Source organism: Dendropsophus ebraccatus, chromosome 9, assembly GCF_027789765.1.
Source record: "Dendropsophus ebraccatus isolate aDenEbr1 chromosome 9, aDenEbr1.pat, whole genome shotgun sequence".
NCBI lineage: Eukaryota > Metazoa > Chordata > Amphibia > Anura > Hylidae > Dendropsophus > Dendropsophus ebraccatus.
Window position 1 is genome coordinate 29,862,573 of NC_091462.1, and position 25,059 is coordinate 29,887,631.

General features: G+C 43.5%; 1 protein-coding gene across 3 annotated transcripts in view; it reads left to right on the forward strand.

Annotated features, from left to right (window-relative positions):
* The window catches only part of STK39 (serine/threonine kinase 39), a 259,852-nt gene that overhangs the window by 1,542 nt on the left and 233,251 nt on the right, over positions 1-25,059 (forward strand). Inside the window, exon 1 of one of the 3 annotated variants that reach the window (XM_069985124.1) lies at positions 17,693-17,761. The exons of the other annotated variants lie outside the window; for them this stretch is intronic. The gene's annotated coding sequence lies outside the window, so the exon portion shown is untranslated. Of the gene's footprint in view, positions 1-17,692; positions 17,762-25,059 lie in introns of those variants that run through there. 3 annotated transcript variants of the gene reach the window in all.

The window sequence follows — 25,059 nt, forward strand, 5'->3', positions numbered from 1 at the left end:
CAACAATGTATGCTGCTATTTGAAGCTACTATAATAAATTGTTGTAATTATATCGAATATTAAAGGAGAATTCTGGGGGGGTGTTTTTTTTGTATAAATTTAGGCTAAAGCTGATTAAAAACTAAACAAACAAAGAAGCTATACTCACTTTGCTCACTTCCCTGTCTGGTCCCACAGCGCAGCACTTCTTGAGTTTGGGGGGGCTGTGAGGAATTATCCACTCAGTCAGTCACTGGTTGCAGTGGTGTCCTGCCTCAGCCAATGAATGGGGAAGACAGTTCTTCCCATCAATCTAAGGACATGCTGTGCAGGTGGACTGGGCTCGGCGGCAGGGTAGTGAGGAAGGTGAGTATAGTTTTCTTTTATATTACTGTGTTGCACTGCAGTGAATGTGGTGCATCACATCTTAGGTAATTGAATGGGGTTAACTTACAACTTACAAATGCGCACAACTGCGACCTGACAGTCGCAAGTAATCTATCCAGCTCTGTTCAGTGCAATTAGTGCTGCACCCCCTATCAGTGCAAATAAAGCTGCCCCCTCCCCCAGTACTCCAGAGGGGAAAAAAGTTTGCTAATACATTGCTTTAATAAAGTTGTACTTTTATTATAATATATGTATATATACATATATAATATATGTATATATGTATAGATTTTTATTTACATACTGACTCCCATTGACTGGTAGCAGTAAGGGGTGACATCGAATGCTCTGCTACCACCTACGTTTGTGTTGGGAACTGCAGGTCTGTCTAAGCCCTGCAGTTCCTGATACTCTGCTCTGGTTTATCGCTGCTGCAGGGTCCCGTTCCTTCTTTGTACTATATATTCTTATACTGACGGACGCTTCGATTGTGTCGGGCAGCCTCCCCCTGGGTATTGTATATTAGAATATACAGTACATGGGGGAGGGGGATCTAACGGATCCTTATAGTGCTGTGCGACAGCCCTAGATCAGAGCAGGGGATCAGGAACCGCAGGGCTTAGATAGCCTTGCAGTTCCCGACACAAACGTAGGTGGCAGCAGAGGGTCTGTGCCGCCCACTACTGCTGCCAGCCAATGGAAGTGAATATGTAATTAAAATACCTATACATTTATTTTAATAACATTAATGTTAAATCAGTGTATTAGCAAAATATTTGTTGTTCAGAGTACCTCTTTAATGTCGCTGTCCCCATCCCTATGGGTCATTATTATCCAATTGATGAGGTGCAGACACCTGGCACATTGCCAGTTAGCTATACACAGTGAAACAGAGCTGAAATCAGACAGCGCCATATATTGTGTAGTGGCCATGCAGGGTTGCTGCAGCTTAGAAGTGTTTGAGCGCTGAGCTGCAGTACATCAGCGCGGCCACTACACAAAGAATGGAGCTGTGTTTTACTGTCAGTGCTGGCGACACTGCTATGATAAATAGCTGCCTGGTGTTGGCACCCCACTTATTTGATATTGATGGTCAGTCCTTCGCTTTGGCTGTCCAGGCATGATGGGAATTGTAGTTTTGCAACAGCTGAAGGGCCGAAGGTTCCCCATCCCTGTTGTAGACAAACTTAGCTCTGCTGCATCAACCTTTATAGCTTGGCACACAGTCCAGTACTAGACGTCTCCTGTCCATCCTCCATACATGATTTATGATCATTCGCTGCCTCTTACATCATCCACTCCTGCAGTCCGTGCACAATATATAGTCAGATAATGATGCCTAAGCAATAGGTTACATTACCTTTCGCAGATGATAGCGCAGTCAGGTGGATAGTTTTTGGTTGTAAATTGCACTTCGCCTCTCTCCGAAATATCCTGAGAAGGCTTCATTTTAGCAGATAGCGCTCAGTATGGGCCATTCTTCACTATCCCGGATGGAACGTCCTGCAGGTTTGGGCGCTGTAAAGGGTTTCATTAGCAGTTTTGCACATTGTGTTACCGCCATTTATTTGAGCTATTGCTTTCTCAGTTCCTGGGCTGAATCCCCTGAAGACGGATAGGCCAGAAGCGGCATAGTCTATATATAGCTGGGTCGCTGCCATGGAGTATATAGTGGAGGGATAGGGACTGGATACTGGTGTACAGGGATTTCATGCACATCCCATTCATAAGGCACGACTACACAGTAAGCGTTCATTACACGTTACTTACAGTTCAGACAATTTATTGATCAAATATTTTTTCTTGATCAGATTCATTACTTCTCTAATCTCAGTGATTTGTGTGTAGTAAAAAAAAAAAGCAAAAGCGAAAAGTTTTTTTTTTCTTTTAAATCAACTGGTTTCAGAAAGTTATATAGTTTTGTAATTTACTTCTATTTAAAAATTTCAATTCTTCCAGTACTTATCAGCTGCTGTATGTCTTGCAGGTAATGTTTTATTTTCAGTCTGACACAGTGCTCTCTGCTGCCACCTCTGTCTGAGACAGGAACTGTCCAGATTAGGAAATGTTTTCCATGGGGATTTGCTGCTGCTCTGGACAGTTCCTGACATGGACAGAGGTGTCAGCAGAGAGCACTGTGTCAGACTGGGAAGAATACACCACTTCCTGCAGGACATACAGCAGCTGATAAATATGGGAACTTTAGCCTAAAGGCTGTGTCTGGTGGTGCAGCTCATTCTAATATAAACTGAGTGCTATTGTTTGTGTATGAATAGAACACATACAAAAATTGAGTACTAGACCATTTAGAATTGCATTAAAAGTGGTCTTTAAAGGGGGACTCAGGACATTGTTTTTATTTATTTCAAACAATCCAGTGCCATAAAGTTTTACAGATTTGTAAATTACTTCTATTTAGAAAACTCAAGCCTTCCAGTACTTATCAGCTGCTGTATGTCCTGCAGGAAGTGGTGTTTTCTTTTCAACTTGACACAGTGCTCTCTGCTGCCACCTCTGTCCATGTCAGGAACTGTCCAGAGCAGGAAAGGTTTTCTGTGGGGATTTGTCACTGTTCTAGACAGTTCCTGACATGGACAGAGATGGCAGCAGAGAGCACTGTGTCAGACTTCAAAGAATACAAAACTTCCTGCAGCAGCTGATAAGTACTGGAAGACTTGAGTTTTCTAAATAGACGTAATTTATGGTCCGTTTACACGGAGCAATAATTCGCCCAATCGATCGTTTAACAATTTTGAAGCAACAATTTAGTTTTTATAACGTTTAGACGAAGAGATAAATGCTTAGAAAAAATCGTTATTGAGATCGTTTTTAAGATCGCTTCAGCCCGTCTCACACTTGAATCTTTGAAAGACCGTTTACGCGATGCGATCTGCAAATTTTTAGGGAACGACCAACGACGATTTGAGAACATGTTGAGAGATCACAGTGAATGATTTATCGCTCGTCGCTTGATTGATCCCTGTGTTTACATGAGCCGATTATTGCTCAAATGCCATCGTTATTGTGAAAATTCGAACAATAATTGTTCCGTGTAAACGCACCATTACAAATCTGTATAGATTTCTTGATTTGGAAACTTTTTTTTTCCGCCAGAGTACCACTTTAAAGGGGTAGTGCGGCGCTAAGAAATTATTCACAGAATAACACACATTAAGTCTGTGAATTGCCCCCTTCCCCGTGTCCCACCACCCCCACCCGTGTACCCGGAAGTGTTGGTGCATTATACATTACCTGATACGTGTCGCGCATGTCCGCCATCTTGTGCCAAACGTCATCTTCGGACAGACGGCCGAATCGCTGCCGCCGCCCCCCCTCCGCCGCGTCGTAACTGTGCTCAGCCGCGATTGGCTGAGCACAGTTATGCTCAGCCAATCCCGGCTGAGCGGCTGATGACGCGGCAGAGGGGGGGCGGCGGCAGCGATTTGGCCGTCCGTCCGAAGATGACGTTTGGCACAAGATGGCGGACATGCGTGACACGGATCAGGTAATGTATAATGCACCAACACTTCCTGGTACACGGGTGGGGGTGGTGGGACACGGGAAGGGGGCCATTCACAGACATAACATACATTACAAAGTTGTATAACTTTGTAATGTGTGTTATTCTGTGAATAATTTCTTAGCGCCGCGCTACCCCTTTAAGGGACAGTCTTCTTAAAGAAAAAGGCTACTATGGCTAATGTATGAGGGCCTGAATATCGCTGACACAAAATCTGGTCTCTGGTGTTCTCAAAGTGGTGGTCATTTTTTTTTGGAGCAGTTTTACTTTATATTAGGTTGTACTATTTTGAGGCCAAGTTATGGCCTGTGTAGTTCGGAGCTGTATTGTTTAATCTTTAATATTTAATACTGCTTGTTCTCTGACAATCCCTGACTAACTTATTCAAACTCTTAGGCCCCTTCCACATGACCTTAAAATACAGTCAGCATACTATCTGTATAGAAGGGATAGGGAACCTTCAGAGGGCTGAAGCTTTGGCCGTCCAGGCATGATGGGGATTGTAGTTCTGCAACAGCTGGAGGGCCGAAGGTTCCCCATCCCTGGTGTATAGCACCAGATTCATTGTTTTCTATGGACTAGTGCTCATGACTGTTTATTCCACAGTCCATGCATTTGCGTAGCTATTGGCAGTCCAGGCATGATGGGAGTTGTAGTTCTGCAGCAGCTTGGGGGAGGGGGGTGCTATTTGACACCAGCGCCCTAAGAACACTTGAGGGAAAGTCTGATCTTTTTGGGCTGGAACACAATATGAATATAAAAAATTTAGGAAATTAAAGGAATATTCCACTCAAACAAAATTTTTCATATGTTGCTGCCCATTCCATACTTGTTCTTATCTATTAAGTCTCCTTCCCCCAGTTCTCAGCTGCTGCTTTCTGCTGAAGACACAAAAAGCTTTTTTCTCTGTCTCCCTCTCCTTCCCCCTCCCTTTTGAGACGGCTGATGTAAACAAGTCCCTGACTGGCTTAATCAGCAACTTTGTTGCTTCTTTGCATTGCTGGGAGGGTTAATCTGAGGTTAAGTTCATGAGTTCACTGTGTTTCATCCTCCAAGCATTACAAAGTTGCTACAAACTTGCAGATAGGGCCTTATTTACATCAGCCATCTCAGAAGGGAGAGGGGAGGGGTAGACGAGGAGAAAAGCTCGCACACAGATTTTTGTATCTTCAGCAGAAAGCAGCAGCTCAGAACTGGAAGAAGGACACTGAATAGATAATAATAAGTAGGGAAAGAATTGTTAGTTTAACCATAGGCAGCAATAAATGAAAGTTATGTTTGAGTAGAATACTCCATTAAACCTGACACTAAGCCCTATATAGTCACCGGCTCATTTTTAAACCCTGATTCCTGCTGACAGGCCATAGCCTCCGATTAACCCTTAGGCTTGCCACCTTAGTACTTCTATTCATCCCAGCCAAAGGGGGTGATAAAAAAAAATCAGATAAATAAAAACTACAGCTCACCCTTAAAAAAACAAGAGAACATATACATCCTGTGTTCTTCATTCAATTTCACATTTAGGCGCGGACAGAGCAGGAGCGCACGCCTCCCATAGACTCTCATTATGAGAGGGAGGCTAACGGAATTCCGCTAGTTTTGCTCAGTGTGAACCCGGCCATAGGGGGGGATTTATCAAACATGGTGTAAAGTGAAACTGGCTCAGTTGCCCCTAGCAACCAATCAGATTCCACCTTTCATTCCCCACAGACTCTTTGGAAAATGAAAGGCAGAATCTGATTGGTTGCTAGGGGCAACTGAGCCAGTTTCACTTTACACCATGTTTGATAAATCTCCCCCATAATGTTTATTTTCTTTTATATAGTAAAATGTAGGGATATATATATGTATATATAACTTGCGTGGCAGTAACAGTAAGCCCTCTTATGGCTCTTTGAATGGGCCCGTTTAGTTGTTTGCTGCTGTCAGACAGAGCTGCGACAGCTCAATAACCAGAATAACGTCCTCTAATCCCGCCCTGGCTTACGTGACGGTATGTTTAACATCTGGCACATTTACCTCTCACTTCGACTTACTTTTACATTTCAGCTTCTTGCGCTTCTTGTCACACTTATAAATAATGGCCTCCAGCCAAAAAAAACCAAAACGTGAGCGCTGTTGCTTTTTTGTCCACTTTAGCAAAAAAAAATTTTTTATGAAGGAGCTTGAAGAAATGCTTTAGGTGGAGATAATTTAGTCATTTTTACTGACACATTAGTCAGACTCGGGAAATAGCCTAAAGCTCTATAGAGACTATAGTCATAGGACGTAAAGATCACATGACGTGTAATAATGATGTGAAGGAGGGAAAGCTGTCGGGAAATATCTAATAATTTTTTTCCATGGCTTGTCAAAAGTTTGTTCAAATTAAAGGGGTAATCCCGAGAATTAAAAAAAAAAAAATTAACTGTGCAGTTAAATAAAAAAAAAGTGAAAAAAATATATGCACCTACCTCACTCCCCTGCCGCCATCACTGTCTCAGGGTCGACCCCCTGCTGTGCTGCTCTTCCTTGTGTTTGTGTTGTACAAGGACCTGCTGCTCAGCTAATCAGTGGCCACAGAGATGTCCAGCCAGTAGCCAGTGATCAGCTGAAGGTCCTTGTGTGACACAGACACAAGTAAGTGCAGCACAGCAAAGAACCAGGTTAAAGGGGTACTCCGGCGAAAATCTTTTTCTTTCAAATCAACTGGTTATACAGATTTGTAATTTACTCCTGTTTAAAAATGTCAAGTCTTCCAGTACATATCAGCTGCTGTATGTCCTTCAGAAAGTGGTGTATTCTTTCCAGTCTGACACAGTGCTCTCTGCTGCCACCTCTGTGCAAGACAGGAACTGTCCAGAGCAGGAGAGGTTTTCTATGGGGATTTGTTACTGCTCCAGACAGTTCCTGTCTTGGATAGAAGTGGCAGCAGAGAGCACTGTGTCAGACTGGAAAGAATACACCACTTTCTGTAGGACATACAGCAGCTGATAAGTACTGGAAGACTTGAGATTTTTAAATAGACGTAAATTACAAATCTATATAACTTTCTGAAACGAGTCGATTTAAAATAAAAAGAGTACCCCTTTAAATATAGGTTTTCTTTTATTTAACTGTCCCTGGAGTACAGTTAGGGCCGTATTACACTGTGATATGCTAGATCGGCACTCGCTTACTGAGCCTAATATTTATTGTTAGCAATGTCCGTGCAGTCCTTCCTTACACATAGAAAATAATAATGTTGATACTTGCGTGTCCGGGATCCCCCGGTGTTCTGCAGTCCTGCGTTTCCCGCTTCCAGCTTCTGCCTCTAATACTTCTGGCCCCGTCTTTGAAGTGACAGGCCGCTCATGCCAATCACTGACCAATACAAGTCAGCCCAGTGTTCACACAACGTCTGTTTTAGGCAAAATAACAGCCGTTATTGGATAATAACGGACGTAAATAGTGTTCATGTACATTACTGACAGTCATCATTGTAAAACAACGGACGTTATTTTGCATAGAAAGACATTATGTGAACATAGCCTAAAGCATATAAAGAATTGTAGAGAAACGACTTGGCACAGAATTATGGGCCTAACGAATCAATGGTCCTCAGAAAGTTATATAGATTTGTAATTTACTTCTGTTTAAAAATCTCCAGTCTTCCAGTACTTATCAGCTGCTGTATGTCCTGCAGGAAGTGGTGTATTCTTTCCAGCCTGACACAGTGCTCTCTGCTGCCACCTCTGTCCAAGACCGGAGATGCCAAAAGTCGTTGAAATCTCAATAGAAAACAGACTGGAAAGAATACACTGTCCTGTTGGACATACAGCAGGTGATAAGTACTGTAAGACTGGAGATTTTTTAATAGACATAAATTACAAATATCTGGCACTTTCTGGCAACAGTTAATTTAAATTAAACGATTTTCGCCGGTGTACCCCTTTAAGCTCACTTGTAAAACAGATGTAGCAGAGCCCAGATTGTCATTGCACAACAGGTTATGAAATCACAATTTGCAGGAGAATGTATTTGCCAAATTTTCTACTTGTGTCGGCCCGTTTGGACGAGGTGTCGGAATATTGTGGGGTCTATAGAGTTCTGGTGAGGAAATCCTTCAGCATAGGAAAACAGTCTCTTATACAATGCATGTATGTGTGTGGGGCTGATCAGAAGTCATATGACCTGAGTGGAATATTAGAGCAATGGAAATGAGAAATTTTAAGCAGCGGTGTGACATGAACTCGCTGCAAGGAAAACTTCTCAAAATATTTGCTTTTCTCACCTTCAAGCTAAACCCTTGAAGTTCTTATTTTAGCAGAGACTTGCAAGTGAGTGCGCTACCCCGTTCAGCATATTAGAAGACGCAGAGATGTTGGTCTTTCAGAGTTTGCCCAAGTAAATCCAATATGATCATAGCATTTGTATACTGAGTTACCTGAGCAGCTGCCATGCCAGAAATGTTACGGCTGCGTTCACACATTGCTGTTTTTATGCATTTTTTGAAGACAGATGTGAGCCACAGAAAGGTAGAAAAAATATAGGGAAAATCTACTTCACTTATTTCATTAAAGGGGTACTCCAGCAGGGGGGGGGGCACTTTTTCGCTGGGACCGGTAAGGAGGTGGCTGAGGGAAAAGACGTCCACTCACCTCCCCGGATCCAGCGGCGGGTCCCACATCGCGGCGCTCCGGTCCCTGGTTCCCTGTTGCTTCCTGGTGTCTGACGCGGGCAGGGCAGTTTCTAGGCCGTTTTGACTACAGGGCGAATCTGGAGAAAATGCCCCCCCCCCCCATGTGTTGGTACACAGAGCTATTTATCTGACAGATTATTGAAGTCAAAGCCAGAATGGATTTTATAAGAAGAGAAATCTCAGTCTTTCCTTTATGACCTGTTCCCTGTTTATAGTCTGTTCCTGGCTTTGGCTTAAAAAATATGTCAGTTAAATGTCTCTGTGTAAACGCACCATAAGAGATGTGTGATTATCATTAATGAGTATTTCAAAGGGCTTATGCCCACGTCCCTTAAATTAGGGTCGCAATGTACAGGGAATCCCTTATGGAGCATGACACAGACAAAGAGCTGCGCGGATGTGTCGTCCAAACAGTTTTCCTCAGGCACTACAGTCCTCAGCCATTACAGTCCTCAGCCATTACAGTCCTTGGCATTACAGTCCTCAGCCATTACAGTCCTTGGCATTACAGTCCTCAGCCATTACAGTCCTTGGCATTACAGTCCTCAGCAATTACAGTCCTCAGGCATTACAGTCCTCAGCCATTACAGTCCTCAGGCATTACAGTCCTTGGCATTACAGTCCTTGGCATTACAGTCCTCAGGCATTACAGTCCTCAGGCATTACAGTCCTCGGGCATTACAGTCCTTGGCATTACAGTCCTTGGCATTACAGTCATTGGCATTACAGTCCTCAGCCATTACAGTCCTCAGCCATTACAGTCCTTGGCATTACAGTCCTCAGCCATTACAGTCCTCAGGCATTACAGTCATTGGCATTACAGTCCTCGGGCATTACAGTCATTGGCATTACAGTCATTGGCATTATAGTCCTTGGCATTACAGTCCTCAGGCATTACAGTCCTCAGGCATTACAGTCCTCAGGCATTACAGTCCTTGGCATTACAGTCCTCAGGCATTACAGTCCTTGGCATTACAGTCCTTGGCATTAAAGTCCTCAGGCATTACAGTCCTTGGCATTACAGTCCTCAGGCATTACAGTCCTCAGGCATTACAGTCCTCAGCCATTACAGTCCTCAGGCATTACAGTCCTTGGCATTACAGTCCTTGGCATTACAGTCCTCAGGCATTACAGTCCTTGGCATTAAAGTCCTCAGGCATTACAGTCCTCAGGCATTACAGTCCTCGGCATTACAGTCCTCGGCATTACAGTCCTCGGCATTACAGTCCTCAGGCATTACAGTCCTTGGCATTACAGTCCTTGGCATTAAAGTCCTCAGGCATTACAGTCCTCAGGCATTACAGTCCTTGGCATTACAGTCCTTGGCATTACAGTCCTCAGGCATTACAGTCCTCAGCCATTACAGTCCTCGGCATTACAGTCATTGGCATTACAGTCATTGGCATTACAGTCCTTGGCATTACAGTCCTTGGCATTACAGTCATTGGCATTATAGTCCTTGGCATTACAGTCCTCAGGCATTACAGTCCTCAGGCATTACAGTCCTTGGCATTACAGTCCTTGGCATTACAGTCCTCAGGCATTACAGTCATTGGCATTACAGTCCTTGGCATTACAGTCCTTGGCATTACAGTCCTCAGCCATTACAGTCCTTGGCATTACAGTCCTCAGCCATTACAGTCCTCGGGCATTACAGTCCTTGGGCATTACAGTCATTGGCATTACAGTCATTGGCATTATAGTCCTTGGCATTACAGTCCTCAGGCATTACAGTCCTCAGGCATTACAGTCCTCAGGCATTACAGTCCTCAGGCATTACAGTCCTTGGCATTACAGTCCTCAGGCATTACAGTCCTTGGCATTACAGTCCTTGGCATTAAAGTCCTCAGGCATTACAGTCCTTGGCATTACAGTCCTCAGGCATTACAGTCCTCAGGCATTACAGTCCTCAGCCATTACAGTCCTCAGGCATTACAGTCCTCAGGCATTACAGTCCTCAGGCATTACAGTCCTCGGCATTACAGTCCTCGGCATTACAGTCCTCAGGCATTACAGTCCTTGGCATTACAGTCCTCAGGCATTACAGTCCTCAGGCATTACAGTCCTTGGCATTACAGTCCTTGGCATTACAGTCCTCAGGCATTACAGTCCTCAGCCATTACAGTCCTCGGCATTACAGTCATTGGCATTACAGTCATTGGCATTACAGTCCTTGGCATTACAGTCCTTGGCATTAAAGTCCTCAGGCATTACAGTCCTTGGCATTACAGTCCTCAGGCATTACAGTCCTCAGGCATTACAGTCCTTGGCATTACAGTCCTCAGGCATTACAGTCCTCAGCCATTACAGTCCTCGGCATTACAGTCATTGGCATTACAGTCATTGGCATTACAGTCCTCAGGCATTACAGTCCTTGGCATTACAGTCCTTGGCATTACAGTCCTCAGGCATTACAGTCCTCAGGCATTAAAGTCCTCAGGCATTACAGTCCTTGGCATTTAATCCCTTAGGCATTACAGTCCTTGGCATTACAGTCCTCAGGCATTACAGTCCTCGGCATTACAGTCCTTGGCATTACAGTCCTTGGCATTACAGTCCTCAGGCATTACAGTCCTTGGCATTACAGTCCTTGGCATTAAAGTCCTCAGGCATTACAGTCCTTGGCATTACAGTCCTCAGGCATTACAGTCCTCAGGCATTACAGTCCTTGGCATTACAGTCCTTGGCATTAAAGTCCTCAGGCATTACAGTCCTCAGGCATTACAGTCCTTGGCATTACAGTCCTCAGGCATTACAGTCCTCAGGCATTACAGTCCTTGGCATTACAGTCCTTGGCATTACAGTCCTTGGCATTACAGTCCTTGGCATTACAGTCCTTGGCATTAAAGTCCTCAGGCATTACAGTCCTCAGGCATTACAGTCCTTGGCATTACAGTCCTCAGGCATTACAGTCCTCGGCATTACAGTCCTCAGGCATTACAGTCCTTGGCATTACAGTCCTCAGGCATTACAGTCCTCAGGCATTACAGTCCTTGGCATTACAGTCCTCAGGCATTACAGTCCTCGGCATTACAGTCCTCAGGCAAACAGTCATCCAAACAGTTTCCCTGCTCCCGCCATGATGCCCGGAGCAGGGAAACGGTCCATCACAGGGCTTCCCTGTCCATAGGGCCCGTAATTTACAGGATGTGGGAAAAACGCACATTTACAACGCACATTTCCCTATAGCGATATAAACTTGCCAGTGATCAGCTGACAGGCAAGCACATGCTCACTTGTTTGCCGGCTGAATCTTTTGGGCGGCCATATACATTACTGTTATCAGTGACACATTGCCCTATATATACATGGGATGTGCGGCCGATAACAATGTAGGTAAATGGCTGCAGACCGGCTGCATATGACTGCATAATGGGCCATGTAGAAGGGGCACTATTCTCATATAGGTCCTGTGCTGGGAATATCTATCACTTCTCTGCTCCTTCAGTTTCTCCTCATCAGACATTTACTGCAGCATAGAGATAGGGTTAACCCTTACATTGTCTGCACAGGTAACTGATTCATAGGGAGGCAGTGTGAGGGTTAAACTCTCTGCAATAAATACAAGTGACGATACGTCTCAGGTCCGCTCAGCCAGTCAGTGACAGAGGCGGGATCTGAGCGGACTTGAAACGGATCCTGCCTCTGTCACTGACTGGCTGAGCGGACCTGAGACGTTGCGGGACCCGCCGCTGGAACCGGGGAGGTGAGCCAATGTCTTTTCCCTCGGCCACCTTCTCCCCAGTCCCAGCAAAAAAGTGCCCCCTGCTGGAGTACCCCTTTAATTCACTTGACCTTTAACCCCTTCATAACCCTCCAGCCCAAAATGGCCTAAATGACCAGGTGCCAATTTTCAGTTTTCTAAGAGCTTTAGCGCATGTCAGATCATTTGGTGGATGGCGCCGGAATCCACCTGACTTTAGAATGGAGTCTATGGGACGGGTGGAGATTAGAGCGGGAGCACGCGGCGGGGGCGAGTGTCGGAATCCGCGGGAACTTCTTCACGCGGATTTCGTAGTCTGAAAGCGCCCTCAAAATAGTTTTATTTTTTTCACCTACATAGCTGTATAGGATGTCATTTTTGCACCATAATCTCTACTTTTTATCAGTACTGTTTTTGTGTAGATCGCACGTTTTGATCACTTTTTTATTTATTTATTTTTTAAATATAATGTAACAAAAAAAAAACTGCATTCCTGGCGCTTTTCCCCTCTTTTTTTTGTTTACGCTGTATACCGTGTGGTAAAGGATTGCTGTGTTTAAGGGGTTAATGACAGGCTACAGGGGAGATCGCTGTGGCCAGTCATTGGCGGTGAGGGCCCAGCTGCTGATAGCAGTCAGTCCTCACCCTCTATGAAGCAAGCTTAGCTCCGCAGCTTTCTGGATGGTAATACTCCAGCTTTGGATGCTATGGGACCCTGTATATCTGGCTGCTGTATAGCTAATGACTATATACTCCGCTTAGGCAATCCTGTGTCTATATCCTTAGGGTGTTGTCTGGGCAAAACAAAATCATCCTCTAGGGCTTGGTGTTCTATAAAAATACATTTGCCATACTCACCTCTTCTAGTTCCCGCCAGCAACTTTACCAATACTTGCGACCAATACAAGCCTTTGTAGTTTAATGCACTCTATTGTTCCCCGTTATCAGTAGTTTGGGTCCCGAGAATGAAGTCATATTCCACCTCATGTTCCATCATGTGAGCCGGTCAATCACTGAGAACTATCAGGCTTTCATATAGTTGTTACCACAAATGGCTGCCATGGTTCGGCTGCTCATAAGATATATTGTCCCAGCTAACCACAGGTCATCACATGGAAAACCAATCTCTTTCCTGTGTCTCTTCCATAGGACGGTTACAGTATAAGTGGATATACCACTAACTATGTTCCTGATTGTTTCTGAAATCTATTCCATCGCTCACAACATTGATCGATCGTGTTTTTTTCTGGTCACCAGTCATCGTGACGCCATCACTATTGGATTTACTGACAATCGGCCAAGACTTTTATAAGCGCAGATATTTGGTCAGAGATTTGACATGACTAAAGATGAAGCTGATTGGCTGAAAAGCATCACATGTATGGTATATTCTGACAGCAAGTTCGTGTTGGATACTTGGAGACGTTCCCGGCACCAGGATTTATATGTGGGTCCTATTAAAGACTAAGGGTGGTATTACACGGAACGATTATCGTTCGAAAAATCGTTAAATCGTTCGGATTTGAACTATAATCATTTCGTGTAATAGCAGCAACGATTAAACGACCAACGAGAAATCGTTGATCGTTTAATAGGATCCGGACCTATTTTTATCATTTGATCGTTCGCTCATCGTTCGCACATCGTTCGGTGGAATAAAAATTCACAGCTGAAACGTACGCAATAGTGATGACTAAACGACCGCAAGAACGATCATAACTAACGATCATCGTTTCGTGTACTTGGGCGAACGATTTCGGGTTGTTTGCCTTAGCGGTCGTTTAAGATCGTTTATCGTTAATCGTTAGTCGTCGGAAAATTGCTTGGTGTAATAGTATCCTAACGATTAACGACTAACATCGCAACCTGAAATCGTTCACCATATCACACAGAACGATAATCGTTAGTTACGATCGTTCCTGCAATCGTTACTATAATTGTTTATTCCTTCTGATTCCAGCAAAACAATGAACAATGTGCAATTACACTGAACGATTAGTGAACAAATGCGGAACTTGGGCGAACGAATGTGAAATTATAGCGAACGATTAACGATAATTTTAGGATCAGCTCTAAATCAACGAACAACGACATACAAACGATTTTTCGATCGTTGCCTGCAATTACACAGAGCGATTATCCTTTAAATTCGAACGATATAACGATTATCGTCCCGTGTAATAGGGCCCTTGACATGACCACAGATGAAGCCCATTGGCTGAAAAGGATCACATGTTTGGTATATTCTGACAGCAAGTCCGTGCTGGATACTTGCAGAGTTCTGAACTTGGAGACGTTCCCGGCAGCAGGATTTATATGTCCTGGTTTTAGATATAGTAACATGTTGACAGTATGTGAGTTGAATGATCTTTGTCAGCATGTTAAACATTGGATATCTGTTGACCCATGACTATTTCCACCTTTACCTTAGCATGCCTATTCATCTCAGCCAAGCATACATTTTTAAAGGTTTATTCCAGCAAAATAAATAAATAAATAAAAATCTTTGAAATCAACTGGTATCAGAAAGTTAAAAAGATTTCTAGAAAACCTTTACTGCTTTAGGCAGTTCCTGTCACGGACAGAGGTGGCAGAATAGACCACTTCCTGCATTGTACATTGTATGAATATGGCCTTAGGGTGCGTTCACACCTACAGGATCTGCAGCAGGTTTGATGGTGTAGATTTGATGCTGTGTTCAGTTATTTAAATGAAATCTGCTGCGGATCCGGTAAGTGTGAACGTACCCTTATACTGTATAATTTTGTAATGTTTCTTACTTGTCATTAAGGGAAAACAATGCAGGAAAAGTACTTTGAGGCATCTACTTGATGGCTTAGGTTAAAGGGATTCTGTCAGGTAGATGAAGCAGTACAATCCCTCCCTATCACCTTGTAGCAGTGGGGCATAGGAGTCAGATGCAGTGCCTGTAAGTTACCTCTGATGCCGTACCTTGTAAAATTCACCAGTCACCGCGGCAGATCGTGCGGCCTCTAATGCTGCGTTTACACGGAACGATTATCGTTTGAATTTTCGCATAAATGATCGCATTTGAACGATGATTGTACCGTGTAAACACAGCAAACGATCAGGCGACGAGCGAGAAATCATTCATTTTGATCTTTCAACATTTCAAATTCGCAGATCGCTTCGTGTAAACAGTCTTTCACCGATTTACCCTATGTAAAAGATGGGCTTGAGCGATCTTAAAAACAATCGCAATAACGATTTTTCTTACGAATTTTCAAACGATTTATTCGTCTAAACTCTGATCGTTATAAAAACAAAATCGTTGCTTCAAAATCATTAAACGATCGACTGGGCGAATTATCGCTCCGTGTAAACATAGCATAAAACATCCCAATAAAGTTGACAGGTCTTAAAAGGACATTGGATTTTCTTGGCTCTGCTGCAACTCGATTCTTTTGATTTCGAGACTGTGGGGGTCTAAACACCGAGACCCCAACCGATCACTCCAGTGTATGCTGCTATTGTGTATTCCACAGGCTCTCAGGCTATGGTAGAAGTACCCAAGGGGGCACACACCATGTATCAAGTCTAGGAAAATGAGGTGTTATTTTTTGCCAAGAGAATTGGCTGGTAAATACTTTTTATGCAGGTGTCTGCCTTGGTAATGTAGGGATTTGGTAGGGCTTTATAAGTTCTGTTACCAGGGTGTCACACATTGGCATTCTGTGTAAGTGTGAACTCCGTCTTCCTGCAGTCTGCTAATTGCTATCTATGTTTCGGTGACAGTCCTTCTGTGGGGGAAGCTGTAACCCAACAGGCTTGTAGTTGAGGTTGTGTTGTCGGTGAAAAGTGAGACATAAATTAGGAAGAAGTACGATATTTCATTACCATTTCCTCCCCACAGAAAAGGCTTGCGAACGCTGCAGTGTTTTACTTAAAGCTACAGTACCAGAATACATTGAAAGCTGACCGGTCAGATGAAAACCAAGGGTGTAAGTAAGGTCATGGTTAATAGGGCTACTGATCACGATTAGTGCTGAGCGAATATCCCGATGTTCATTTCGGATCCTGAACATGAACAAATGATCATGATCGTTTCATGTTCGCCGAACATTTGCAAACAAATAATGAACGCACTTTTTGGTCTTCGCGCATGCCTACAGATTATCAGATGCAAAGCGTAAAATAACGCAGTTGTATACGTAATTTCATAAACATTTGCGTATGCAGTTGTTTACAGATTGCGTACATTTCGGTCTAGAGTTACGCACATGCGCACAGATTATCAGGTGCAAAGCCTAAATTACGCAGTTGCGTACGTTCGCAAGTTCGAATATGTTCAAAAATTATCATTATCGTCATCGACGAAGACACACAATTACCATCATGTTTGTAACGAACATACGAACATTTACGAACATGTTCGCTCATCACTAGTCATGATTCTGAAAATACATTTTTTAATCTTTATAGTCCTTTCCAGTGCCAAAATATAGGTCCCTTTGTTAGGGTAGCTTCACACGTACCGGATCCGCAGCGGATTTCACGCTGCGACTTTGCAGCCTATATCCACTGCCTCTATGGGACCCGGCCCCTTTAACCCCTTGACCCATCAGCCAATCAGTGCTGCCGTGCACTGATTGGCTGTTGGGAAGCCTCACACACACGCTCGGGGCTGTGGCCGGCGGCTGGGGGGTTAAAGGGGCAGGCTCCCATCCGCTTGGTGTATAAGACCCATTCAGCTTCACACTACAGGATATACAGCAGATTTCGCTGCAAACTCGCAGCGTGAAATCCGCTGCGGATCTGGTACGTGTGAAGCTACCCTTAATATGTAAATGAGGCTAAAAACAAGGGTAAGTCCAGTCCATGTCCCTTTATTATATGTTATAGATTCATACGGGGAGATTTATCAAACATAGTGTAAAGTGAAACTGGCCCAGTTGCCCCTAGCAACCAATCAGATTCCACCTCTCATTTTCCAAAGAGTCTGTGAGGAACGAAAGGTGGAATCTGATTGGTTGCTAGGGGCAACTGAGCCAGTTTCACTTTACCCCATGTTTGATAAATCCCCCCCATAGGCTTTTCATAGACATAGACTGGACCTTCCAGGGCTTTTCCCCTGAAGAGATACTAGCTCTTCATAAAGAGAGTCCATTCATAAAGATGTGTGTAGACCTACAGGCCATTCTTGCTCCACTAGGAATTCTGCAAAATAGCTCTCACACCACTTAGGATCCTATCAGACAAAGATATTTTTTGTTTTCCCCTATGAACGATAAACAATTGCAATTTAATTTAAATTCAAATGAAATAACGATTTTTTACACGATAATCAACCCATGTAATAGGGCCCTTAGGCAAAGAGATGTCCCTTCAAGTCAGTGTCTCACCCTACCAAGGAGTCATAGGAACCTATCACATGGAGCGATAATCTGACGCATCAGACCGATTTGGGCTTCAGTGCTTCAGGCCGGGCTGGTGCTGGTAACAGACAGGCACCGTGCACAGACATGGGGCCGCGAATCTAAGTATATCTCATGTAAGTAGGGCTGCCACACAGTGATTTTAGATGGATTTCAACTATTTGATCTGAAGTAAATGTGATTGTATTGGTGCTTGACGTCTACTCATCTCTTTCTGATTTACTACAATAGAATGTATGTTTATGGGGAATTTGTGACTAGTAGATGTCAGCCTATAGTTTTTTTTTTACCACAAGCTATCTACCTTCTATAGACACAATAAAGGAACTCTTAAAGGGGTATTCCAATCTAATACTTTTAGGCCTTGTCAAGTTAATATTTTTGCAAATACCTTCATTCAGCAGACGTGCCTCCTTCCCCTGATACGATGCTCTTTCTCTCCTGTTGTTGACGGCTCATTGTCTAAGTTACCAATCACAGTGCACTACCGTTCAATTTCCCATTGACTTTAACAGAGCACATTATTATAATGAAAATATGGACATATTTTTACCTCAGAATTAGAATTGCATTTTACGGTATGTGAACATAGCCTGAAAGTCCATGGAGAAATATAGAATATGAGGAAGATTATTATGTACTGAATAAGAATAATTTGGTGGGGACAGTGGAAAAGGTAATGAAGGGAAATGAGATCCCATAGCGCTATTTATGAGTGAGATCTCTGGAAATGTGTATAAGGGACCAATTTATAGAGAGCTTTATGGAGGAACACCGCAGCAGTGAGCTGTGGTAACTAGTCAAGGGCCAGACCGCAATGGATTCCTAACAAAGAAAGGCACAGTGTCAGTACAGTAGCGCAAAGATTTAAAGGTTTTTGAAGCCCTTGCATCATGAATGATGATGTTGTTGAGTTCTGAAGTCCATTCCATAAAACATCGTCTGTAATTACCAACGTTGCACGGAATGTGTGAATGGTCCCTTAGAATTGTGGTATCTTATATTGGGTATTATTTTTTAGTTATTTTTTTTATTTTCTGGGATAACCCCAGAAATAGATAAACGAAAAAAACCTGGTCATAGGTTTTACCAGATTGGCTGGATATTCTGCATGCTCCTAATTTTTTTTTTACATTACTTAAATTATGCCCTCTCATTGTAAAAACTTTTGACCTACAAATGTTTTGTTTGTTCGGAATCTTGGGGTTCAGGCTTCCACCGATACAGCTGTGCGAAGCAAACGGCTTAACACTACTTCTTGCTGCCATCTACGTCTCAGAAAAGGCAATGAGCTAGAGAGAGTGAAGCCCTCAGCTGATCGATTTTCCTGACTATATCCAGTGATCGGAAGGAGTCTGAAAGCTAAGATCCTGACCGAACAAAACCTGTGACATGTCTCTGGCACTTCAAAATTTTAAGGGACATTTTAAAGAAAACACCAAGTTCAATTGCCTTCATGATCCATTCCTCTGAAGAGGGTGTTCACTAAGGGGGGGTACTTATACGCATGGAGGAAAAAAAGCCAAAATGGCCTCTGTCTGGATGCCCTAAAGTACAGTTGTCAAACCTGCAGCCCTCCTTCTGTTGCAAACCTAAATTGTAGTTCTGCAACAGGTGGAGGACCACTGCTCCCCGCCTTCCATTGGGTTCTTGTATGTTTTGGTTCCTGTGACGTCATTGTCCCACAGGAACTACACACTCAGCCAATCAGTGACTGAGACAGGACATGGCAAGTACTGATTAGCTGTGTGGGCGGTTCTTGTGCTGTTGTGATATAGAGGAGACCAGTGGGAGACAGTGGCAGCGGTACTTTGGCTGCATTAGATGAGGACAGGTGAGTATTGTTTGTTATGTTTGCACCCTGCCCATCATTTCTTCATTTGACCTCTACATTTTCTTCATGCAATAGTGATATGTCAGGGTCTTTATTGGCAGGGGTGCATATGATAAGACCCCCACCAAATGTTAAAAAGGAACTTCCAGAATGACTAAGTTGGGCGGAGTGCTTATTTGGACATATTCAGCTTTGTTCTACTTAGAGAACTGATCAGAGCGGCATACAGGCTCATAGGAGGTCTCTATACCTCTAACCTGACCGTTCCAAGTTGAGCAGAGTCCTCCATTGTAATTATTTATTAGAGTTCTTTCATAATGTTGTGGCCTTTACATTTGTCAAGCTGCCCCCAGATCTAGTGGCAGAAAGCAAATGCCCCCATGAATATTAGCGACACCAAAAGAACTGAACTAATAATGGAGAAATTGATCTATATCTTAGAGGATGGGATGATTTTCCCATGGTAATGGAATACCGGATCTTAACCATCTAGCCATGAAAGTATAATTCACTTTAATCCTTTTGTTAGGACATTCACCTTGGTTGGAAATGAATGTCGTTTTTCAACAGTTGGCTTAATAATAGTGCAAGTGATCCTTTCGCCTCCTAACATTTTCCTTCTCCCTTGTTTTCTTAGATTCGATGGGTATATTCGTGCTTTTTTACTATTTGTACATTTTGGATGAGGAGAAACAGAATAGCAGTTTAACCGCGTTTCAAAAAAATGCATACATTTAAAGGGAAGCTGTCACTAGGTTTAGGAAGACAGCATAAACTATTGACAGAAATGCTCAACAGATTGGTGTATAACTTACAGTACATAATTTTGTTCAGTCGTTCTCCTAATATGCAGGAGAATAGGATCCTTGCCACACCCCTCCCCCGCCCTCCAGCTGCTGATTAACAGTTGACTGCCTATACACAGCATTAATAGATAACTGCCAATCAGCAGCTGGTGGGCGGAGCTTTCTGCTTCTCATGAATATCCAGGACTACTGGGCTCAAGCACATAATGGAGAGGACTACTTATTGTCCATGTTATACAGGAGGATATTTCAGAATCACTTGCACAGAACAATGTAAGTGATACATCATTCTGTTCAGCTTCTATGTCAATAGATTATGCATAATCCTACTGACAGAGTCTTTTTAAAGGGTATTACCACTTGTCTCTTAAAAATGTATTGTCACATCGTTACACTATTTTATGTAAGCATGGTAACTCCAGGGCCTTATGTACATGGCAGAGCTTTCTGCTTGGAGACTGTATATCAGTGCACAGGGCCTTATGGCTACTGATGGGGAAAGCCAACCATGGAGAGAAGCCGAGTCAGCCGAGTTGCTCATTCTTGGGATGGGTGGGGGTCCCCGACTTTGTACTAACCTAGCTAGAAGCAGAAAGCTGACTATGCAAGTAATTTGCACAAGGAGGTTAGACATGGAGAAAGAATAAAGGAGGAACGTTTATCTTGATGCAAGTGGGTAACTTTCAGGCTACAAGACTCATAATTCCAAAATGTCTGACTACAGTTAGAAATTCCGTATTGTGGTTAAAAAGTTTTTTCCACAGTAAATAATGATGATATATTAGATGGATGTACTACAAATGTCTTGTGGGGGTTGATGTCTGATCTCCGCACAGATGTCTATTTCTTTGTTGGAAATTGCAACACCGGACTATTTAAACAAAAGGTTGGAAGTAAGGATGGTCCGAACCTGCTTCGGTTCGGGTTCGTATGAACCCGAAAGCTCGGCATCAGATTCCCGCTGTCTATGGCTATGGCTGTATCCCAGTTTTCCAGGCAGTCCTCCTGCTGTATCCACCCTCTCCATGGAGCGGGCAGACAGCGGGAATCATTGCCGAGAGTTCGGGTTCGTACGAACCCGAACCGAAGTAGGTTCGGGCCATCCCTAGTTGGAAGCTCTACAATCCCTTTACGTATGATTGAGTGTTCCAGGGGTTAGATCCTTACCAGTCGGTTATTGTCAGCATAGCATGGTGGCTCGGTGGTTAGTATTGTTGCTTGCAATGTTGCGGTCCCAAGTTTAAAGTCCTGTATGTGATTCCTCCCAAGTCTCTACACCCCATCTCAGTATTATCCTATGGGAGTGGATGGTGTTCTCCCTTGTTCCCCTGTAATGTTGTATTTCCAGCTCCTCGGGAGAAGCTATCAAGATGTGATTTATTTTATCTTGTCAGCGTTCACTCTCAACATGACTATGTCAACAATGTGATGACTTCATTCGGATCACTTAGTGAATGTATTATTCACACAGGAAAATAAAGACATTTCATAACTTCACTATCTACATGGATCTGACAGAACCATAGAAGAACTGATAGAAGAAAACAACTTATTTTATTTCATAGGGAAATCAGCTGTTCATACTGTATAATGTGGACTATGGTATCTATAGGGGGGATATAGCTGTACAGTTGATTTCAGTGTTCCTATGTATGTTTCTATGTATAAATGTATGATTTGCTCAAAAGAGGGATCCGGAAGGTTCCATTACTCCTGTTCTCGGTGATGGGGACTTTAAATGGACTGATTGTTGATGCATGGTGCAGCTTTGTTTTATGGAAACCTGTAGAGGTGGAAATGCAGTCCAATCTGTAGGCCTTATGTTATAGAGCAGGAGAAGCTGAGTGGACTAATAGAGTTATTTGGGAAAATTTTCAGAATAACATGCCCTTAATTTATATAGATCTCTGCCTATTCTGGGCAAAGTAGTCAAGTGGGCGGTCCTAGATAGTGATTGACAGCTATCTGTGTATAAATTTGCAAATAAAGAGAATAGAACCAACCACTTCACTATTTAGCCCAAATTTTACAGAGATTCACATAAATAAATGAAAAGTTATCTGGAACTTCTCCCAACAATCTATGGATTAGTCTGCTCAGCTCATCCTGCTGTATGACTTAATCATTTTTTTGAGTTAAGGAAACAACCGCATACTCATGACCCAAGTTTTTTTATGCAGTCGTGTTTCTCCAAAAATAAGACAAGATCTTGTATTAATTTATCTAGAAGAAAAAGGTCTAGGGCTTATTTTTAGAGAAACACGCTATGCCCCTACACTGTGGCCCCACTCTATACGGTAGTTACTCACCATTCTGTATTTCCCACTGTTGTTAGGCTCCTATACTGTAAGTTCCCCTGTAGTTAGTTCCCCATACTGTATACCTACCTCCCCCTCTGTAGTTCTTTCCCTATACTGTATACAACCCCCTTCAACAGTTAGGCCCCCCATACTGTATACCTCTTTCCACCTTTGTAGTTACTACCCCATAATGTATACCTCCTGTGCAGTTTTGCAGCTAGCGCTGCTTTGACGAACTCTCGTCATAGCGTCACTAGCCGCCAAACTGCAGTCACCCATCTCCTCTCCCCTGCTACCTCTATTGTCTGAATTAAGCTGGATTATCTGTTTACACCTGGTGAGTGCCGCCTGCATTTTCTCTTTACACACTGTATATTCCTGTGGCTTCTAAAGACAGAGCACCACTTAGTGACTGGCTCATGCTTAGTGTCTGGTATCCAAAAAGTGGAGAACCAGGCTGTGCTATCTTCTGTTTTCTGTGCATGGGCTTATTTTTCATACCTAGTCCCAAAGACCTGCAAAATGAAGCTAGGTCTTATTTTCGGAGAAACATTTACACCTTATTCTTCTGACTGACCTGGATGGTGACTCTGATTCGGGTATAGGTGTGCTCTGATAGTGATTTAGACCTGTGCTAGGACAAAGCTGAACAAATCCAGAGCCAGATAGGCCATGTTACCATGACCACATAAAAGTAGAGTTGCTGCAAACATAGACCACCTAATGAAAACAAAAAACTTTTTTATTTCACATATACTAAAAGCATCCTCATAAAAATTTTTGATGTTCTCCTTTAAGGCTGCAGTGATTTCCCTTTACAGAAATAGGAACACTGCATACTACCGATAGATATCTGCATTTATTTAACACCTGCTCGGGGAAGATAAATGTAAGTTATTGTCTGGCTCTTAGACTCGCCTTTGCCGCCACCACCGATAAATATTTTCCAACGTTTATCTAAAATTACAGCTTTCTTATTGTGCGTAAGACAGATTCTTTTTTCTGCTCTTTGTTTTTGCTACTTCAAACATGGAGGGTGATGCATGTATGTGCTCTTATATTCCTACAAGTATAAATATAATTTCTTTCCAGTTTGTACAGTCACGTTCTTGTTCTATGAACGTGAGGTTCCTAGAAGGTAGAATAAAAGAAGAGCCTCAGACTAATCCTTGAAAAGTTTTATAGTTGTTAGTATTACATGATTCTAGCACAAGTATGTTGTTCTTCATTGTAGCCCATACTCACCAAAAATAAACCAGGGATGGGGAATCTAGTGACTTCTGGCTGTGTAAAAAACCCTTAAAGGGGAACTCCGGATAAGAAAAACTTTTTTTCTATTAAAAGTACATTAAAAGTTATATAGATGTGTCTATACAATATATTACCGTATCTGTGCAGTTCTGCCACACTGGTAGCTGTTAGAAAACCAGGAAGTGAAAAAAATGGCCTCTTTGCCAATCCACATAGTCTCCTGCACCTTCTGCTCTCCCACCTTAGGAGACAAATCTTCCATGCCTCTGTCTCACTTTGTGTGTGTTTGCTGAGGACAGGCTGATGATGCAGACAGGGGGCAGGGTGTGATCTCACAGGAGGCGGGGCTGGATCCCCCAATCCCCTAAATGGGGGGACTGTGATGATCAGCTGAGGGAAAGCATTGCATTCTGGGAACTGCTCAACCAGGAAGGACAGAAACACAATACAGAACAAAACCCCTAAACAAATGGATTTTTGGTAGTTTTAAAACTGGGATAGACAGGTAAGTAATGCTATCTGCTTCTGCAGAAGTTTCACTTTTTTAACCTCTACCTAGAGTTCCCCTTTAACAGTATGATGATAGACTAATATTTGCAGCCTACAGCCACCACTTGGGGGAGTTAAGAGCCTACTGCATACTGTTCTGTTATCGAGGAGTATACAGTGAGCTCCCTCTAGTGACTCCTACACACCCACATTTTATAACTAAGGGTGCCTTCACACCTACCGGATCCACAGCGGATCTCACTTTTGCGGATTCGAAGCGAGAACTGCTGCGGATCCGGTATCAATTCACCCCTATGATAGCACATATTCGCAGCGGGATTAACATCCTGCTGTGAATATGTGCTTTAACTCCCTGGTGCCCGCAGCCCCGCTGTCACATCCCCGGCGGCGGCACATCCCACCCCATCCCGGCCACATCCCCCCATCAGCCCATCTCCAGCCCGCCGCCGCGAGCTTACATTACCTGCTCGGCGGCGTGGCTGCAGTGAGGCTACCGGCTTCGGTCCCGCTCAGATCAGCTGAGCGGGACCGGAGCCGGCAGCCTCACTGCAGCCGCGCCGCCGAGCAGGTACTGTATGCTCTCGGCGGCGGGATGCGGGCAGCGGTGGGCTGATGGGGGGATGTGGCCGGGATGGGGGGATGCGCCGGGGATGTGACAGCGGGGCTGCGGGCACCAGGGAGTTAAAGCACATATTCACAGCGGGATGTAAATC